The sequence below is a fragment of the Mobula hypostoma genome, chromosome 6, assembly GCF_963921235.1.
Source record: "Mobula hypostoma chromosome 6, sMobHyp1.1, whole genome shotgun sequence".
Lineage (NCBI taxonomy): Eukaryota > Metazoa > Chordata > Chondrichthyes > Myliobatiformes > Myliobatidae > Mobula > Mobula hypostoma.
Window position 1 is genome coordinate 4,720,494 of NC_086102.1, and position 17,618 is coordinate 4,738,111.

General features: G+C 40.9%; 1 protein-coding gene across 1 annotated transcript in view; it reads left to right on the top strand.

Moving 5' to 3' along the window:
- The first annotated feature begins 12,704 nt into the window (after window positions 1–12,704).
- Window positions 12,705–17,618, top strand: part of LOC134347795 (glucose-6-phosphate exchanger SLC37A1-like) — a 110,607-nt gene continuing 105,693 nt past the window's right edge. Inside the window, exon 1 of the mRNA XM_063050222.1 lies at window positions 12,705–12,815. The gene's annotated coding sequence lies outside the window, so the exon portion shown is untranslated. The remainder of the gene's footprint in view (window positions 12,816–17,618) is intronic.

Below are 17,618 nucleotides of genomic sequence, written 5' to 3' on the forward strand. Positions count from 1 at the left end.
CAACTCCCTTGTCCATTCGTCCCCCCCATCCCTCCCCACTGATCTCCCTCCTGGCACTTATCCGTGTAAGCGGAACAAGTGCTACACATGCCCTTACACTTCCTCCCTTACCACCATTCAGGGCCCCAAACAGTCCTTCCAGGTGAGGCATCACTTCACCTGTGAGCCGACTGGGGTGATATACTGCGTCCGGTGCTCCCGATGTGGCCTTTTATATATTGGCGAGACCTGACACAGACTGGGAGACCGCTTTGCTGAACATCTATGCTCTGTCCGCCAGAGAAAGCAGGATCTCCCAGTGGCCACACATTTTAATTCCACATCCCATTCCCATTCTGACATGTCTATCCACGGCCTCCTCTACTGTAAAGATGAAGCCACACTCAGGTTGGAGGAACAACACCTTATATTCCGTCTGGGTAGCCTCCAACCTGATGGCATGAACATCGACTTCTCCAACTTCCGCTAGGCCCCACCTTCCCCTCGTACCCCATCTGTTACTTATTTTTATGCACACATTCTTTCTCTCACTCTCCTTTTTCTCCCTCTGTCCCTCTGAATATACCTCTTGACCACCCTCTGGGTTCCCCCCCACTTGTCTTTCTTCCCGGACCTCCTGTCCCATGATCCTCTCGTATCCCATTTTGCCAATCACCTGTCCAGCTCTTGGCTCTATCCCTCCCCCTCCTGTCTTCCCCTATCATTTTGGATCTCCCCCTCCCCCTTCAACTTTCAAATCCCTTACTCACTCTTCCTTCAGTTAGTCCTGACGAAGGGTCTCGGCCTGAAACGTCGACTGCACCTCTTCCTACAGATGCTGCTTGGCCTGCTGCGTTCACCAGCAACTTTGATGTGTGTTGCTTAAATAATGTTAGCTATGCTAATGAACGAATGACACCTGTTAAACTCACCTCAACAGGTCGTTTACATTTTAACCCACCATGGGCAATAGAAAAGTCACTGTTGCAAACAGTACAGCGAGCAACACTGTCATTTTTGAGGTCGACTGTAAAGCCCGCCGACAGAGAAAACTGATAGGTCTACTTAGCACGAAGAGAGACCAATCAGGAAGCTCCCTCTCGCTCTCCCTCTCAAAAAAAATCGATTTTGGGGATACTGTATATAAGAACATATAATTTCTGGGCATCAGGGAGCCGCTGTCAATATGCGGGAGACTCATGGAACTTCCTGGAGAGGTGGGATGTCTGCTAATGGTCATTGTGGTCTTTTGCTGTTGCAACCCATGCATCTCAAGATTCAACAAGTCGTGCATTCAGAGCTGCTCTTCTGCACACCACTGTTGTAACGTGTGGCTATTTGAGTTACTGTCACCTTCCTGTCAGCTTGAACGAGTCTGGCCATTCTCCTCTGACCTCTCTCATTCACAAGGCATTTTCACCCACAGAACTGCCACTCACTGATTTTTTTTTGTTTTTCACACCATTCTCTGTAAACTCTAGAGACTGTAGTGTGTGAAAATCCCAGGAGATCAGCAGTTTCTGAGATACTCAAACCACCCTGTCTGACACCAGCAATCATTCCACGTTGAAGTCACTTACATCACATTTCTTCCCCATTCTGATGTTTGCTCTCAACAACAACTGAACATCTTGACCATCTCTGCATGTTTTCATGCATTGAGTTGCTGTCATGTGATTGGCTGATTAGATATTTGCATGAACAAGAGGGTATACAGGGGTATCTAATAAAGTGGCCACTGAGTGTACATTCCTGCCGTCTGGGCGTTTCTCCAGAAACATTGAATGTCTGTCTCTTTACCTCATGTCTACAACTCAAATCAGCTGGTGAAAACCGTGTCTCTTTCTTTTCCAATCTTTTTTATTGAGTTTCAAATTGATAAACATAACAATGATAATGATACAAAGAGATCGGGATTACATTAATAACGGTTAACGTATACTGACACAGACGCCGAGTAACATATTTAATTTAAACCTCCCAATCTCTTAATAACTGAACAGGAAAAAGATTTTAAAAAAGTTTTTACCCCCTACACTAAAAAAACAAAACAAAACAAAAAGCAGAAACTGGGCTGCCATATTTCATCGGTTAAAATCATTATTTGTCATTAACTCCGCTGCTCTATATACAAACAAAAAGTTATTAAAAAGGATTCGGAAAAGGTCAACTTACATCACATGAAAATATTGAATAAATCACCTCCAAGTTTCTTCAAATTTAACCAAAGGATCGGTGGTACCACTCCTAATTTTTTCCAAGTTTAAACATGTTATAGTTTGGGAAAACCATTGAAATGTAGTAGGGGATTAGAATCTTTCCATTTAAATAAAATGGATCTTCTGGCTACTAATGTAACAAATGCAATCAAATGACAAGCTGAGGGGGATACATGAATAAAGTCTATCATTGGTAATCCAAAAATTGCAGTAATAGGATGAGGTTGTAAATCAATAAGCAAAACTACGAAATAATATCAAAAATGTCTTTCCAATATTTTTCCAAAAGAGGGCAAAACCAGAACGTATGTGTCAAGGAAGCTACCTCAGAATTACATCTGTCACAGACAGGATTTATATGACCATAAAAACGAGCTAACTTATCCTTAGACATATGGGCCCTATGAGCCACCTTAAGTTGTATCAAAGCATGTCTAGCACACATTGAAGAAGTGTTAACTAGTTGGAGAATATTCTCCCATTTCTCTATGGGTAAAGATACCTGAAGTTCTCTTTCCCATTCATTCTTAATTTTATCAGATGTACCTAAACGTATTTTCGTAATTAAATCATAAACAATTGCTATTAAACTCTTGATAGGGGTTTAAACCTAAAAAAAAAATTCTGTAATTTCAATTTGATGTGATATCGGAAAAGTAGGTAAAATAACCTTCAAAAACTTTCTGATCTGTAAATATCTGAAAAAATGTGACCTAGGCAAATTATATTTATTAGACAACTGTTCAAAGGACATGAGACAATTATCCATGAATAAATCACGAAAACATATTACTCCCTTCGTTTTCCATAAAAGAAAGGCTTGATCAGTTCTGGATGGTTGGAAGAAAAAATTGGATATAATAGGACTTGATAGGATAAATTTAATCCCAGAAATTTATGAAATTGAAACCATATTTGTAGTGTATGTTTAATTATTGGAGTACAGTAATCATTTGTCTAGTCCTGACGAAGGGTCTTGGTCCGAAACGTTGACTGTACTTCTTCCTAGAGATGCTGCCTGGCCTGCTGTGTTCACCAGCAACTTTGATGTGTGTTGCTTGAATTTGTTTATTCAGTTTAGTAAGCCCCTAAAATAGAAGCCAATGAGAACCATGTACAGACTCACACTCGAGGTTCACCCATCGTGGACATTAAATTTCATCCAAATCTTGCATCCAGAACGTTTGTTATCGAATATTAATTGCCCAATAATAGAATCTCAAGTTTGGCAATGCCAAACCACCATCCTTTTTTGATTTCTGTAAATATTTCTTACTTAATCTAGGATTTTTATTCTGCCATATATATGAAGAAATTTTAGAATCAGTAATAATATCAAAAAAGGATTTAGAGATGAAAATTGGTACCGTCTGAAATAGATACAGAAATTTAGGTAAAATAATTATCTTAATAGCATTGATTTGACCAATCAATGATGGGGACAATGGGGACCATTTCGTAAGTAGTTGTTTAACATGATCAATTAAGGGTAAAAAGTTAACTTTAAATAGATCCTTATGCTTCTTAGTAATTTTAACACCCAAATAAGTAAAATGATCAGTAACCAGTCTAAATGGAGGTTGTTTATAGATTGGAACTTGCATATTTAATGGAAAAAGCTCACTCTTATTAAGATTCAATTTATAACCAGAAAAAATACTAAACTGAGCAAGTAGTAATATTACTGCAGGGATGGATTTCTCTGGATTAGAGATGTATAGTAACAGGTCATCTGCATATAATGATACCTTATGAGTCTCATTCCCACGAATAATGCCAAATAGATTGGGTGAATCACGAAGAACGGTTGCCAAGGGCTCCAAGGCAATATCAAATAGTAAAGAGTTGAAAGGACAGCCCTGTCTAGTACCTCGAAAAAGCCTAGAAAAGGGGGATCTCTGATTATTAGTAAGTACAGAAACCAGAAGTACATGATATATCAATTTAATCCAAGATATGAATTTTGGGCTAAAATTAAATTAAGCAAGGATGTTAAATAAATATTCCCATTCAGCTCTATCAAACGCCTTCTTAGCGTCAAGTGAAATAACACATTCTGGAGTTTTAGATGAAGAAATATATACAATGTTCATCAACCTCCTAACATTAAAATACGGATAACGATTTTTAATAAATCCTGTCTGGTCATCAGAAACAATATGTGGCAATACATTTTCCAATCTAATTGCTGATATTTTGGAAAAAATTTTGGAGTCCACATTTAACAAGGATATAGGTCTATATGATGCACATTCAGTGGGGTCTTTATCTTTTTTAGGAATTAAAGAAATAGATGCTTCATAAAAAGATTGTGGTAATTTACCCACTAGCAAGGCATCCTTAAAAATTCTACATAACCAAGGAGAAAGTAGACTTGAAAAAGATTTTTAAAATTCTACTGTATACCCATCCAGGCCGGGTGCTTTACCAGAATTCATCGAGGAAATTGCTTTCTTTATTTCTTCTTCCATAATAGATGCATCTAATGTTGAACATTAAGTGGTAATTTCAGAATATTCAATTTTCTTAAAAATTCATGCATTATGGTAGAATCGTCAGGAAATTCTGATTGGTATAAAGAGGTATAGAATTCTTGAAAAGATTTATTAATTTCATCATGATCAACTGTCAAAATACCATCCCGTTTACGAACTTTAATAATCTGACATTTAGCTGAAGCAGCTTTCAATTGGTTGGCCAGTAATTTACCCGATTTATCACCATGTATATAAAATTGACTTTTAGATTTAAGCAATTGATTTTCAATTGGGGATGTTAATAACAAACTGTATTGCACCTGAAGTTCAACTCTCTTCTTGTAAAGCTCCAAATTAGGAGCAACAGAATATTTTTTTATCAATTTCTTTAATCTTATCAACCAATGTATATATTTCATTATTAATTCATTTTTTCAGTCTAGCAGAACATGGAATAATTGCCTACGGATATATGCTTTAAAAGTGTCCCATAATATCCCACTGGAAATTTCTTCCGTAAAATTAGTTGAGAAGAAAAAGGCAATCTGTTCTTTAATAAAGTCAACAAAATTTAAGTCCTGAAGCAAAGTAGAATTAAACCGCCATTGTCTAGCACTGAAAGTTACATCAGTTAATTTGATTGTTAATTTCAGGGGCGCATGATCAGAGACGACAATCGCATCGTACTCACTGGCAGTAACAGATGAAACTAATCGAGAGTCAATGAAAAAGTAGTCAATTCTGGAGTAATTATGATATACATGAGAAAAGAATGTGAACGTTTATCGTTAGGATATAAAAACCTCCAAACTTCTAAAATTCTGGAGTCAACCAAAAAGGAATTGATAAAAATAGCGGATTTGTTTGGAAGTACCTGACTGGGCGCAGACCTGTCCATCGAGGGACTCAGGCAACAGTTAAAATCTCCGCCCATTATCAATGAATATTCATTTAAATTAGAAAGAGATGCAAATAAATGCTTAAAGAATTCAGGATAATTGATATTTGGTGCATAGATATTAAACATAACAACTTTTTGGTTATAAAGTAAACCAGTAATTAACAGAAATCTACCATTTGGTCTGAAATTGTTTCATAGTGAACAAATGAAATCGAGGAATCTATAAAAATAGAGACTGCTTTCATCTTAGCCTGTGAATTAGAGTGAAGTTGTTAGTCTTTCCAAAACCTAAAAAAAAAATGCTGATTATCCTCCCTCCTTCCTTACATGAGTCTCCTGGGCAAAGATAATCTGAGCATTCAATCTATCTTTAAAAATCTTCTTCCATTTAATAGGGTGATTCAAACCATTCGTATTCCATGAAACAAAGTTAATAATATTATCCATTGTACTTGAATAAACCATATGGTATGTAAAGGGTTAACTTTACTGCATAGGAAACTCATGAATCAGGAACAGGGAAAAAGGTTTAAAGAGGAAACGGAAGTTACGACAATTCAGACATATTTGTAGTTTTGGATCAGTCCAGATGGAAAAAATCAAACTAAAAATAATCCCACCCCCACCCCAAAAAAAAGCTCGAAATCTGGTCAATAGACAGCCAGAAAGCTATCTAGACATTTTCCTATCCCCATCTCTCTTGAAGGCTAGTCTCCAATGAAAAAGGAATTCAAAACACCACCCACAGTCAAAACATTTGAGTAAAAGGGTGGTAAGAAGATTGAAAAATGAACAGAGCAAAGCCAAAATGCGACCTACTCCATCTAGCGCCCCAAGAGAGATCCACTGTGTCTCATTTGGGAATTCAGGAAAGGAATTTGCTAAGGAAAGAGAAAGTGCTACTTCCATGAAGTGTGTAAAGTTACCATACCATAATTAGAGAGAAGGTTCTGTAGGTAAGTCACCTGGACCGGAGGAGTCTTCATGAGACATCTGAAGTGCATTATAACCCAGTTCAGGACTGGGAAAGGGAGATGGCACCACCCACCACATTAGTCAGTTCTAGTTCCAGCCATTGAGAGATCCTTAGCAACACACACAAAATGCTAGAGGAACTCAGCAGGTCAGGCAGCGTCTGTAGAGAGGAATAAACAGTTAACATTCAAGGTCAATTTATTGTTTTTAAACTCTGCACATGTATACCGCCAAATGAAACAACGTTCCTCCGGACCAAGGTGCACAACACTGTATGTATAACTCACACACAAAGGAGGTTCATGATTGAATGGCCTGTCATGTGAAGAGCGTTTGATGGCTCTGGGCCTGTATTCACTAGAATTCAAAAGAATGAGGGGTGACGTCATTGAAACCTATTGAATAGTGAAAGGCCTTGATAGAGTGGATGTGGAGAGGATGTTTCCTGTGCTGGGAAAGTTTCAGAGGGGACAGCTTCAGAATGGAGGGACATCCTTTTAGAACAGAGTTGAGGAGGAATTTCTTTAGCCAGAGAGTGATGAATCTGTGGAATTCTTTGCCACAAGTAGCTGTGGAGGCCAAGTCTTTATGTATAGTTAAGGCAGAGATTGACAGATTCTTGACTGGTCAGGGCACGAAGAGTTACGGGGAGAAGGGAGGAGATTGGGGCTGAGAAGAAAATTGGATCAGACATGATGAAATAGCAGAGCAGACTTGATGGGTCAAATGGCCCAATTTTGTTCCGATATCGGATGGTCTTATAGAGTACCAGAGCAAGAAAAAGTTAATGTGGGTCCGTTATAGACAGAGACAGGGAAAATGGGGAATGAGGAAGTGGTAGACAAACTTTTTCACAAGGTTACACCGTTTAAAACCAGGGGCATAGGATTAAGGTAACAAGGGAAAAGATTGACTTTGAGTTTAATAAACCATAAGACATAGGAGCAGAATTAGGCCATTCAGCCCATCGAGCCATTCCATCATGCTGATTTGTTACATCTTTCAACTCCATTCTCCTGCCTGCTCCCTGTCATCGTTGACATCCTGACTGATCAGGAACTAATCAACTTCTGCTTTAAATATACTCAAAGACATGGCCCCCACAGCCATCTGTGGCAACGAATTCCACTGATTCACTCACCTCTTGTGAAAGAAACTCATTCTCATCTCTTTTCTAAATAGACATCTCTTTATTCTGAGGTTTTACCCTCTGGTCCTAGACTCCCTCACTATAGGAAGCATCCTCTCCATATCAATTCTGTCCAAGCCTTTCAATATGCAATAGGTTTCAATGAGATCCCTTCGCATTCTTCTAAACTTCAGCAAGTACAGGCACAGAGCCATCAAACACTCTTCATACATGAACCTTTTCACTCCCAGAATGATTCTTGTGAATCTCTGGACCCTCTCCAATACCTCTACAAAATTTATTGTCAATGATCGGAGGGGCAAGGATTTTTGTGTGGAGGGCAATGGGAGTGTTCATGAGAGTTCCTTCTCTGCCGTCAGATTCCTGACTGGATAATTAACCATTGTACATTGTCAAATTATTTTTCTCTCTCTTTGCACTACTTTTTAGAATTTATTTTTATGTATATATTTCTTATATTAACTTACAGTGCTTATTAATGCATATTGCACTGTACTGTTGCCACAAAACAACAATTTTCACAACATATGCCAGTGATATTAAACCTAATAGTGATGATACTTCTCAGCCAGGCCATCTAACTAATTCTGATTCTGATATGGGGGGGGGGGGTGTTGGGGGAGGTGAGTACAAATCACAACGTAAATACAAGAGATTCTGCAGATGCTGGAAACCCAGAGCAACACACTCAAAATACTGGAGAGGCTCAGCAGGTCAGGCAGCATCTATGGAAAGGCAGTAACAAATTACAACATTTGGGCAGCTACATGGCTAGGAAAGGTTCAGAGGGATATAGGTCAGAGTCAAAATGGATTAGTATGAATATTTTGTGTTTGGCTTCATGGATGAATGCACAGAAAGCTTCCAGAAAATAGTGGAGAACTATGGGACAAAGACATTAGCATTTAATGTAAAACTAGTATTGGAATCAGAATTCGAATCAGGTTTATTATCATTCACATATGTCATGAAATTTGTTCCTTTGCAGCAGCAGTGTGGAGCAATATATTAAAAAAAACTATAAATGACATTAAGAAATATAATGTTAATGGGTTGTTTCAGAAGTCTGATGGCGTTGGGGAAGAAGCTGTTCCTAAAACACTGAGTGTGTGTCTTCAGTCTCCTGTACTGCCTCCCTGGTGAGAAGGGAGGCTGGTGCCCATGCTGAAACTAGCTGAGTTTGCAACTTCCTACAGCTTTTTCCAGTCCTGTTCGGTGCCCCCTCCATACCAGACAGTGATGCAAGCTGTTAGAATGCTCTCCACAACACATCTGTAAAAGTTTGCAACTGTCTTTGTTGACATATCAAGTCTCCTCAAACTCTGAATAAAATATAGCCACTGTCATGGCCTCTTTGTAATTGCATCAATATATTGGACCCAGGGTAGATCTTCCGAGACGTTGACACCCAGGAACTTGAAACTGCTCACCTTTTCCACTGCTGATCCCTCGATGAGGACTGGTGTGTGATCCCTCCACTTCCCCTTCCTGAAGTCCACAACCAATTCCATATAACCATATTCCTTGGTCTTACTGATGTTAAATGCAGGATTGTTGTTGCACGAAAAAGGAAATTTAATAGAATTTCACATAAAGTATACATAAACAGACAAGGACTGACAAACAAACAATGTGCTGTGCAAAAGAAGTCAAATTGTGCGAATAATCACAAAATAATACTGAGAACATGAGTTCTTCCAGTAGTTTATATTTTGCCTCAGATTCCAGTGTCTGCAGTGTCTTGTGTCTCCTCTCTGTGAATTGTGTTGGAGTCGTGGCACTGAATTTTAAAAGATTCTTTGCCTCAGTGCTCCAGTAGTTGAGCTAAAAGAATGGGAACATGGACCGTGGAAAACAAATTTTTACAACATGCGTCAAAATCAGAAACAAATTAGGTTTACTATCACTGGCATATGTGGTGAAATCTGTTAACTTCATGGTAGTAGTAGAATGTAGTAGACAATAATAGGAAAAACTGTGAATTATGGTAAGTATACATACAGTGTGTGTATATTCGTTAAATAAGTAGTGAAAAAATTAGAAATAAAAAATAGGTTTTGTTCACAAACAAGAGAAAATCTGCAGACGCTGGAAATCCAAGCAACACACACAAAATGCTGGAGGAACTCAGCAGGCCAGGCAGCACCTATGGAAAAAAGTACAGTCGACGTTTCAGGCCGAGACTCTTTGGCAGGACTGGAGAAAAAAAGATGAGAAGCTGGGGGAGGGGAGGAAGAAATACTAGGTGATAGGTGAAACCAGGAGAGGGGGAGCGGTAAAGTAGGGAGCTGAGAAGTCGATTGGTGAAAGAGATAAAGGGCTGGAATTTGATAGGAGGACAGAAGACCGTGGAAGAAAGGAAAACGGGAGAAGCACCAGAGGGAGGTGATGGGCAGGTAAGGAGATAAGGTGAGAGAGGGAAACAGGAATGGAGAATGGTGAAAGAGAGTGGGGGGCCGTTACTAAAAGTTTGAGAAATCAATGTTCATGCCATCAAGTTGGAGGCTACCCAGGCAGAATATAAGGCGTTGCTCCTCCAACATAATTGTGGCCTCTTCGCAGCAGTAGAGGAGGCCGTGGACAGACATTTCAGAATGGGAATGGGAAGTGGAATTAAAATGGGTTGCACTGGGAGATCTCGCTTTTTCTGGCAGCTGGAGCATAGGCAGTCGGTGAAGCTGTCTTCTAATCTCCCAGTGGCCAGCCACATAAATTCTTTGTACTGTATGTGCAGTATTGGAACTCAGGAGACAAGGAATTTTGCTGATGCTGGAAATCTTGTGCAAAACACATAAAATGTTGACTCTGTAGATGATGCTTCTTTGAGTCATGTTTAATGGTGGTTGGCAAACCAGCGTAACGTTCGTTACCACCAGCTACTGAGCATCATTCAAGCACATCAAATACTTTCCTTCCATCAGCACCCCATTCACATTTGTGTCACTAGAACCCCACATTGTACTATGAGTATTAAAATCTGACCATTAGCTCAAAAACTTAGAGCATTCCATTGTAAGATTAAAAAAGGAAAAAAACCATTAAAACGCTTCTTTGCAGTCTGAATATTATTTACTCTTTTTATAAGGCATCATTAATAACTTCCAGAGTTAAGTCTTTTATCTCTAGATATTTTTTCCTCAGCTTTTAAATTAATTTTAATTTTTTCTGTCCTACTTTTAGTTTGTGTTGTACAATTTACTACACCTGACATGAAAGTAACAAATTTTAGTTTATCAACAATCAACTATCAATGAATCCTTTGTTATAAAATCCCATTGTCAAGTTTGCTGATGACTGATGACACGGCAGTTGGGTGGGGGGCAGGGCTCATCACCAGCAACGATGAGATGGCCTACAGAGGAGAGGTGGAAGAGCTCGAGGCCCGGTGCCAGACAAATAACCTCTTCCTTAATGCCAACACGATAAAGGAGGTGGCTATTGACCTAAGCAGAACTTCCTGTCCGATTGCCAACAGGTGGTAAGAGTGGGTTCCCTCACCTCTACCTCTCTGACCCTCAACACAGGTGCCCCTCAGGGTTGTGTACTAAGCCCCCTCCCTGTATACCCATGACTGTGTCACCACCCACAGCTCCAATCTGCTAATTAAATCTGCCGACAACATTACACTGATTGGCCTAATCTCAAACAATAACGAGGTGGCCTACCTCTAATACAGTGGTGTCAAGAAAACAACCTCTCCCTCAATGTCGCAAAAACAAAGGAGCTGGTTGTGGATTACAGGAGGAGTGGAGACAGGCTAACCCCTATTGACATCAATGGATCTGGGGTTGAGAGGGTAAACAGCTTTAAGTTCTTCGGCATCCACATCACCGAGGACTTCACGCGGTCTATACACACCAGCTGTGTGGTGAAAAAGGCACAATAGCGCCTCTTTCACCTCAGATGGTTGAGGAAGTTTGGTATGGGTCCCCAAGTCCTGAGAACTTTCTATAGGGGCACAGTTGAGAGCATCCTGACTGGCTGCATCACTGCCTGGTATGGGAACTGTACCTCCCTTAATCGCAGGACTCTGCAGAGAGTGGTGCGGACAGCCCAGAGCATCCGTGAACTTCCCATGATTCAGGACATTTACAAAGACAGGTGTGAAAAAAGGGCCTATGGGATCAATGGGGACCCGAGTCACCCCAACCACAATCTATCCCAGCTGCTACCATCCGGGAAACAGTACTGCAGCATAAAAGCCAGGACCAACAGGCTCCGGGACAGCTTCTTCCACAAGGCCATCAGACCGATTAACTCACACTGATTTGAGTGTATATCTATGTTACATTGACTGTTCTATTTATTATAAATTACTATGATTGCACATTTAGATGGAGACATAATATAAAGATTTTTACTCCTCATGTATGTGAAGCTGTAAGAAATGAAGTCAATTCAATTCACATACCCTGCTGATAGACTGTTTGTCAAAGTTTGAGCTTTGAACTTTAACAGCGTAGCATCGCTTAGTGGGCATACAATCAACCTATATAAGCTATCTTATGTACTTACATCTGTTGTGTTTTTTAAAAAAAATTATTATTGTGTTCTTTATCTTTTGTGTCTTTCTGTGCGGCATCGGATCCGGAGTAACAATTATTTCGTTCTCCTTTGCACTTTTATACAGGAAATTACATTAAACAATCCTGAATCTTGAAAATCATGCAATGTACACATTGCCTTTAACCTGTCTGTATTCTGATATTAATAGGTCTGTGCTTTCTGGAAGAGCCTCTCCCTGAACTTCCGCGACTTTCTTATTCACGGAACACTCTGCTTCAGCAGAACTATTGCGCCCCTCCACAGTTGCTACGTTTTGGCCTAGCGCCTTCTCCACAATTACATAATTATGTTCTCCAGCACATATATGCAACACAGCATTTTATGCCCACACCTCCACAATTGCAGCCTAGCTTCGGCGTGAGTTTCGGGTGTCCGGGCAGAAATACTACAATCTCCAGGATACCCAGCGGCAGCGCATGCGCAGTACGCCGGGGCGGGGGACGCATGCGCAGCGCTCAGCTGCTGCGGCGGCGGTTGCTGCACCTGTTGCCACCCGGAAGTGCTGGTTGTCAGGTGAAGGAGCGGGATACCGGGATCGGCGGGCGTCGGTGAGTGCAGGCTGGTGTCGGGGCGGTGGTGACAGCGGTCTGGGGGGGGGGGAGGGTACCGGGGCTGTCTCTGTCCCGGGATGGGTGCCGAGCTGACTTCTACCTCGGGTCGGTCCCTAGTGTCCCCGGGCGGGTCACTCTCCCCGGGAGCAGGGCCCCTGCACCGGCGACTGCTCTTTCACACCGCTTGTAGTCGACGTGTATGGGAAGCAGAGTGGGGCAGCTGGTGTAAAGCTAGAGAACCGGGAGGAAGGATCCGCACTGGAAAGGGGCCAAATTGCAGTCAGTTGGATGCCGTGAAATATTTTTGTTTTTCATTTCCTCCTCCTCCTTCCCTCTTCTCTAATTTCCCAGTCTGGCCTCTTACCTCTTCTTCTCACCTGCCTATCACCTCCCCTGGTGGCCCCCTTCCCTTTCTCCCATGGTCCACTCTCCTCTCCTACTAGACTACTCCTCCTCCTCCAGCCCTTTGCCTTTTCCACCCATCACCTCCCAGCTTCTCACTTCATCCCCTCCCTCTTCACCCACCTGGCTTCACCTGTCATCTTCCAGCTTGTCCTCCTCCCCCTCCCCTCCTTATTCTGGCATCTTCACCCTTCCTTTCCAGTCCTGATGATGGGTCTCGGCCTGAGACATCAACTGTTTATTCATTTCCATAGATGCTGCCTGACCGGCTGAGTTCCTCCAGCGTTTTGTCTGCCTCTATTTGAATGCTAGCAGGATCAGGAACGGGGGTTGATGAACTGTTAGAACAGTACAGTGCAGTACAGGCCCTTCAGCCCATGATGTTCTGTTGACCATTTAACCTACTCTAAGATCAATCTAACTCTCTGACATAGCTCTCCATGTTCTGTTTGTTCTCTGTTCTACGTGGAGGAATATGACTGTGTCCTGGGAAGTAGCTTTGCTGTTATTCAGGGTAATTTAAATCCTCCCAGGATGGAGTATACGTGAGAGGCAGCATTGGGAAGCATTTTGAATGTTCACAAGGGATGCTGAAACTGATTTGAGATCAATATGGAACATAGAAAGGTATAGCAGAGTACAAGCCCTTTGTCCCACGATGTCCCAGCCTTTTAACCCGCTCTAAGATTGATGGAGTGCTTACCTCCTGTACTTTCTTCCATGTGCCTATCTAAGAATCTGGCGTGGCCGTGACAGCAGGCTGGGAAAGGTATAGGCGTGAAGAAGTGACACAACATATTGATGAAGGTGGGCAGACTGGAAAAAGCTGCAGGAAATTGTAAATTCAGTCAGCTCCATCGTGGGCACCCCCCTCCCCAGCATCCAGGACATCTTCAAAAGGTGATGCCTCTGAAAGGCGGCATCTGTCACTAAGGACCCCCATCACCCAGGTCATGCCTTGTTCTCATTGTTACCATCAGGGTACAGGAGCCCAAAGACACACAGTAAATGATTCAGGAACAGCTTCTTCCCCTCTGCCAACAGATTTCTGAATGATCTATGAATCCATAAACACTTCCTTTGTATTTTTTCTCTTTTTTACTGCTTATTTTCTTTATTTTTTAAACATATGTTTATTGTAATTTAGTCTTTTTATTATGTACTGCAATGTACTGCTATCACATAACAAATTTCATGACATATGCCAGTGATTTTGACTCTGATTCTGATGTGGTATATTTTAATAAGGCATTTGACAGGATTCCAAGATTCCTCATTCAGAAAGTCAGGAGGCATGTATTTATTGGGAATTTCGGCTGTGTGGATTCAGAATTGTCTTGCCCTCAAAAGGCAGTGGGTGGTATTCTGCCTGGAGATCGGCAACCAGTGATCTGTTCTAGGACCTTGCTTTTTGTGATTTTTATAAATGATTTGGATGAGGAACTGGTAGGGTGCCCCCTTCCCATTGGCAGCAGTGAGAAGAGAGCACGGCCTGGATGGTGGGGTTCCCTGATGATGGATTGATGCTTTCTCATAGCAGTGCTCTTTGTAGATGTGCCCAGCGGTGGGGATGGCTTTGCCTGTGGTAGATTGGGCTGTATCCACTACTTTCTGTAGTCTTTGGGCATTGGTGTTTCCGTACCAGAGTGTGATCAACCAGCCAGGATACTCTGCACTGTGCATCTAGAAGATGTGTATTGAAACTTACTGTTCAGCGGCTGCTGTATTGTAAAAAGATATAAAATCAGTTCAAGTTCAGTTTATCGTCTTTCACGTGTATACTGCCAAACAAAATAACGTTTCTCGAGATCAAGGTACACAACACAGCACATATAACTCACACGCGCAACACAGAATTTAATATTACCACAATAAATTAACAAATAATGAGGTGCATTTACAACACAAGTTACAAAGTAAACAGTATAATGCTACTGGCGCTTCATACGTGAGGAGACCTGGGTGGTGGCAGGGAGTTCAGCCCTCTGACGGCCTGGGGAAGAATCCTCATTCTACAGTACCTCCTGCCTGATGGTAGGGGGTCAAAGAGATGTTTGGGTGAATGGGAGTGATCACTGACTGTGCTGAGGGCCCAGCGTATGCAATGCTCTGATAAATATCTCTGATGGGTGGAAGAGAGACTCTGATGATCCGTGCGATCTGTGTGCTCACTATAAGTGACTAATTGGTCAGCCTCACTGCTTTGAGTCTGCTGGTCCTGATGTGGATGCTACGCAGCCTCCTCCCTGATGGGACAACCAGTCCATGAGCAGGGTCGTGCCCTGCTCTTCTCATTCAGTTAATCAAATTGCCAAGTGTTGGTCTCTGCTGAGTTAACAGAATAACAACTACAACAGGAGCCCAGTCTGAATTGGAATTAGACTCTGGATCTTGTTCTCAGGAGAATCAGTTTAGTTTCCTGATTCCTGTTGTTTTTTTTTAAATATAATTTTTATTGAGTTTTCAAGCTTGATTACATGGAATAATAATATCTACCCTCCCCTTAACCCTTCCCCCCGATATATACCCCTACCTAAAAGAAAAAGGAAAAAAAAGAAAGAAAGAAAGACTGCCTGGATATTGGAAGGTCTCCACATGCTCCATGGGATTTGAAATAAATTTAGTATATTTATTTGTTACTTTCCCCAAAGGCCCAACATCTTTATCACCGGAGCACCTAGATATGCCAACCTATCTTTTGTAAATAAGGGCACCAAATATTCAAGAATGTATCATATTTATCTCTTAAATTATAAGTAATTTTTTCAAGTGGAATACAGCTAAAAATTTCATTATTCCAACGATCCATACTTAAATACGAATCTGATTTCCAAGTATTTTTATAGATTCTTTCTGCTATTTATTCAATTTAAGTTTCGGTTTTATCCCTTCAATGTCATCTAATAAAAATAATACAGGGTTATGTGGAAGTTGAGTTCCGGTAATTTGTTCCAATAAAACTCTTAAATTTATCCAAAAAGGTTGAATTTTGGAACAGGACCAAGTAGAATGTAAAAAAGTACCAGTTTCTTGATTATACCGAAAACATTGATCAGATAAGTTTGAATTTAATCTATTTATTTTTTTGCGATGTAGTATATAATTTCCAACATTCCTGTTGTTATTGATTAATCCCGTGGTATAACCATTGGGAAATCTATGTGGAGTTTATTATCACATGCACAGGTGCAATGAAAAATTACTTACTGCAGCAGCACAGGAACAGAGTATCAGATAAACAGCAACTCAAGGAAAAATCAATTAACCATAAATTATACACAATTTTTACAAGGAAGAGCACATTTATAACAATAAAATAATGTATTTTAGTGCAAAGTGATTAGTTCAGTTCAAGTTTAATTGTCTTTCAACCATACATGAAGACCTAAATCAAAACAGCATTCCTGTGGAGCCAAGGTACAAAACACAGCAACGCCATGCACAGCACCAGGCACATCCAGCACGTATAAGATAGCAAGTGAACATGCAGTCACACAGTTTGGATGTGTGTGTGTTTTTATATATTACTGTGCAAAAGTCTCCGACACCCTAGATTTTTTTCTAGGGTCAGCATGAAGAATGCTGTTTCCTAGCTCAATGACTCTATGACTAATAAGTTAAATTTGTGGAAAAAGTTGTTGAAGCTGCAGACCAGTGTCCTGGAGAGAAGCTGGAATATTCTATTGGATTTTAGATATCTGAGTGGCGGGGTGGAGATACATCTCTACCAAAGGAGATACACAGCGCTCATTCCCTCCGTTAGCCTGCAGGTCATTCTTGGGCAAGGTGTAGCACCTGCTTAGCCCCCGATCAGGGTCACGTGAAGCCATGGCAGCAGGTGGTGGACAGTTGGTATGACCAGCTGGTTCATATCACAAGTCCTGGTTATGTGACCACTGACGTCAGGCAGACAATCTCTGTAGAGTATTGGTAATGGCTGGAGTCACCCATCTTGTAAAGACACTGCCCAGAAGAAGGCAATGGCAAACCACTTCTGTAGAAAAATTTGCCAAGAACAATCCTGGTCAAAGACCGTGATCGCCCACGTTGTATGACACAGCACGTGATGATGATGATCCGTGTGTCAGCAGAAAAGAACAAATTTTAGATTTCCAAACATTCATTTTCCAAAAAATTAAATGTTACAGAGAAATATTTGTATTTCATTAAAGGAAGTAACATTAAGCAATAGATGACTTTTTAGATATCTAGCCCAGCGTATGATTAAACAAAGATAACAAACAGGTGCTAATGATCAATGATGTAATGAGTTTAATGAACTAAACTGAAACAGAAACGGGTGTAAAAGGAATCAAACTTGGTAAAGGACAACTAAACTAAAAGGTGAGAGAGTGGCAGATATGACAGTTTAACCCTTAAATCATCAATTCTTACTCC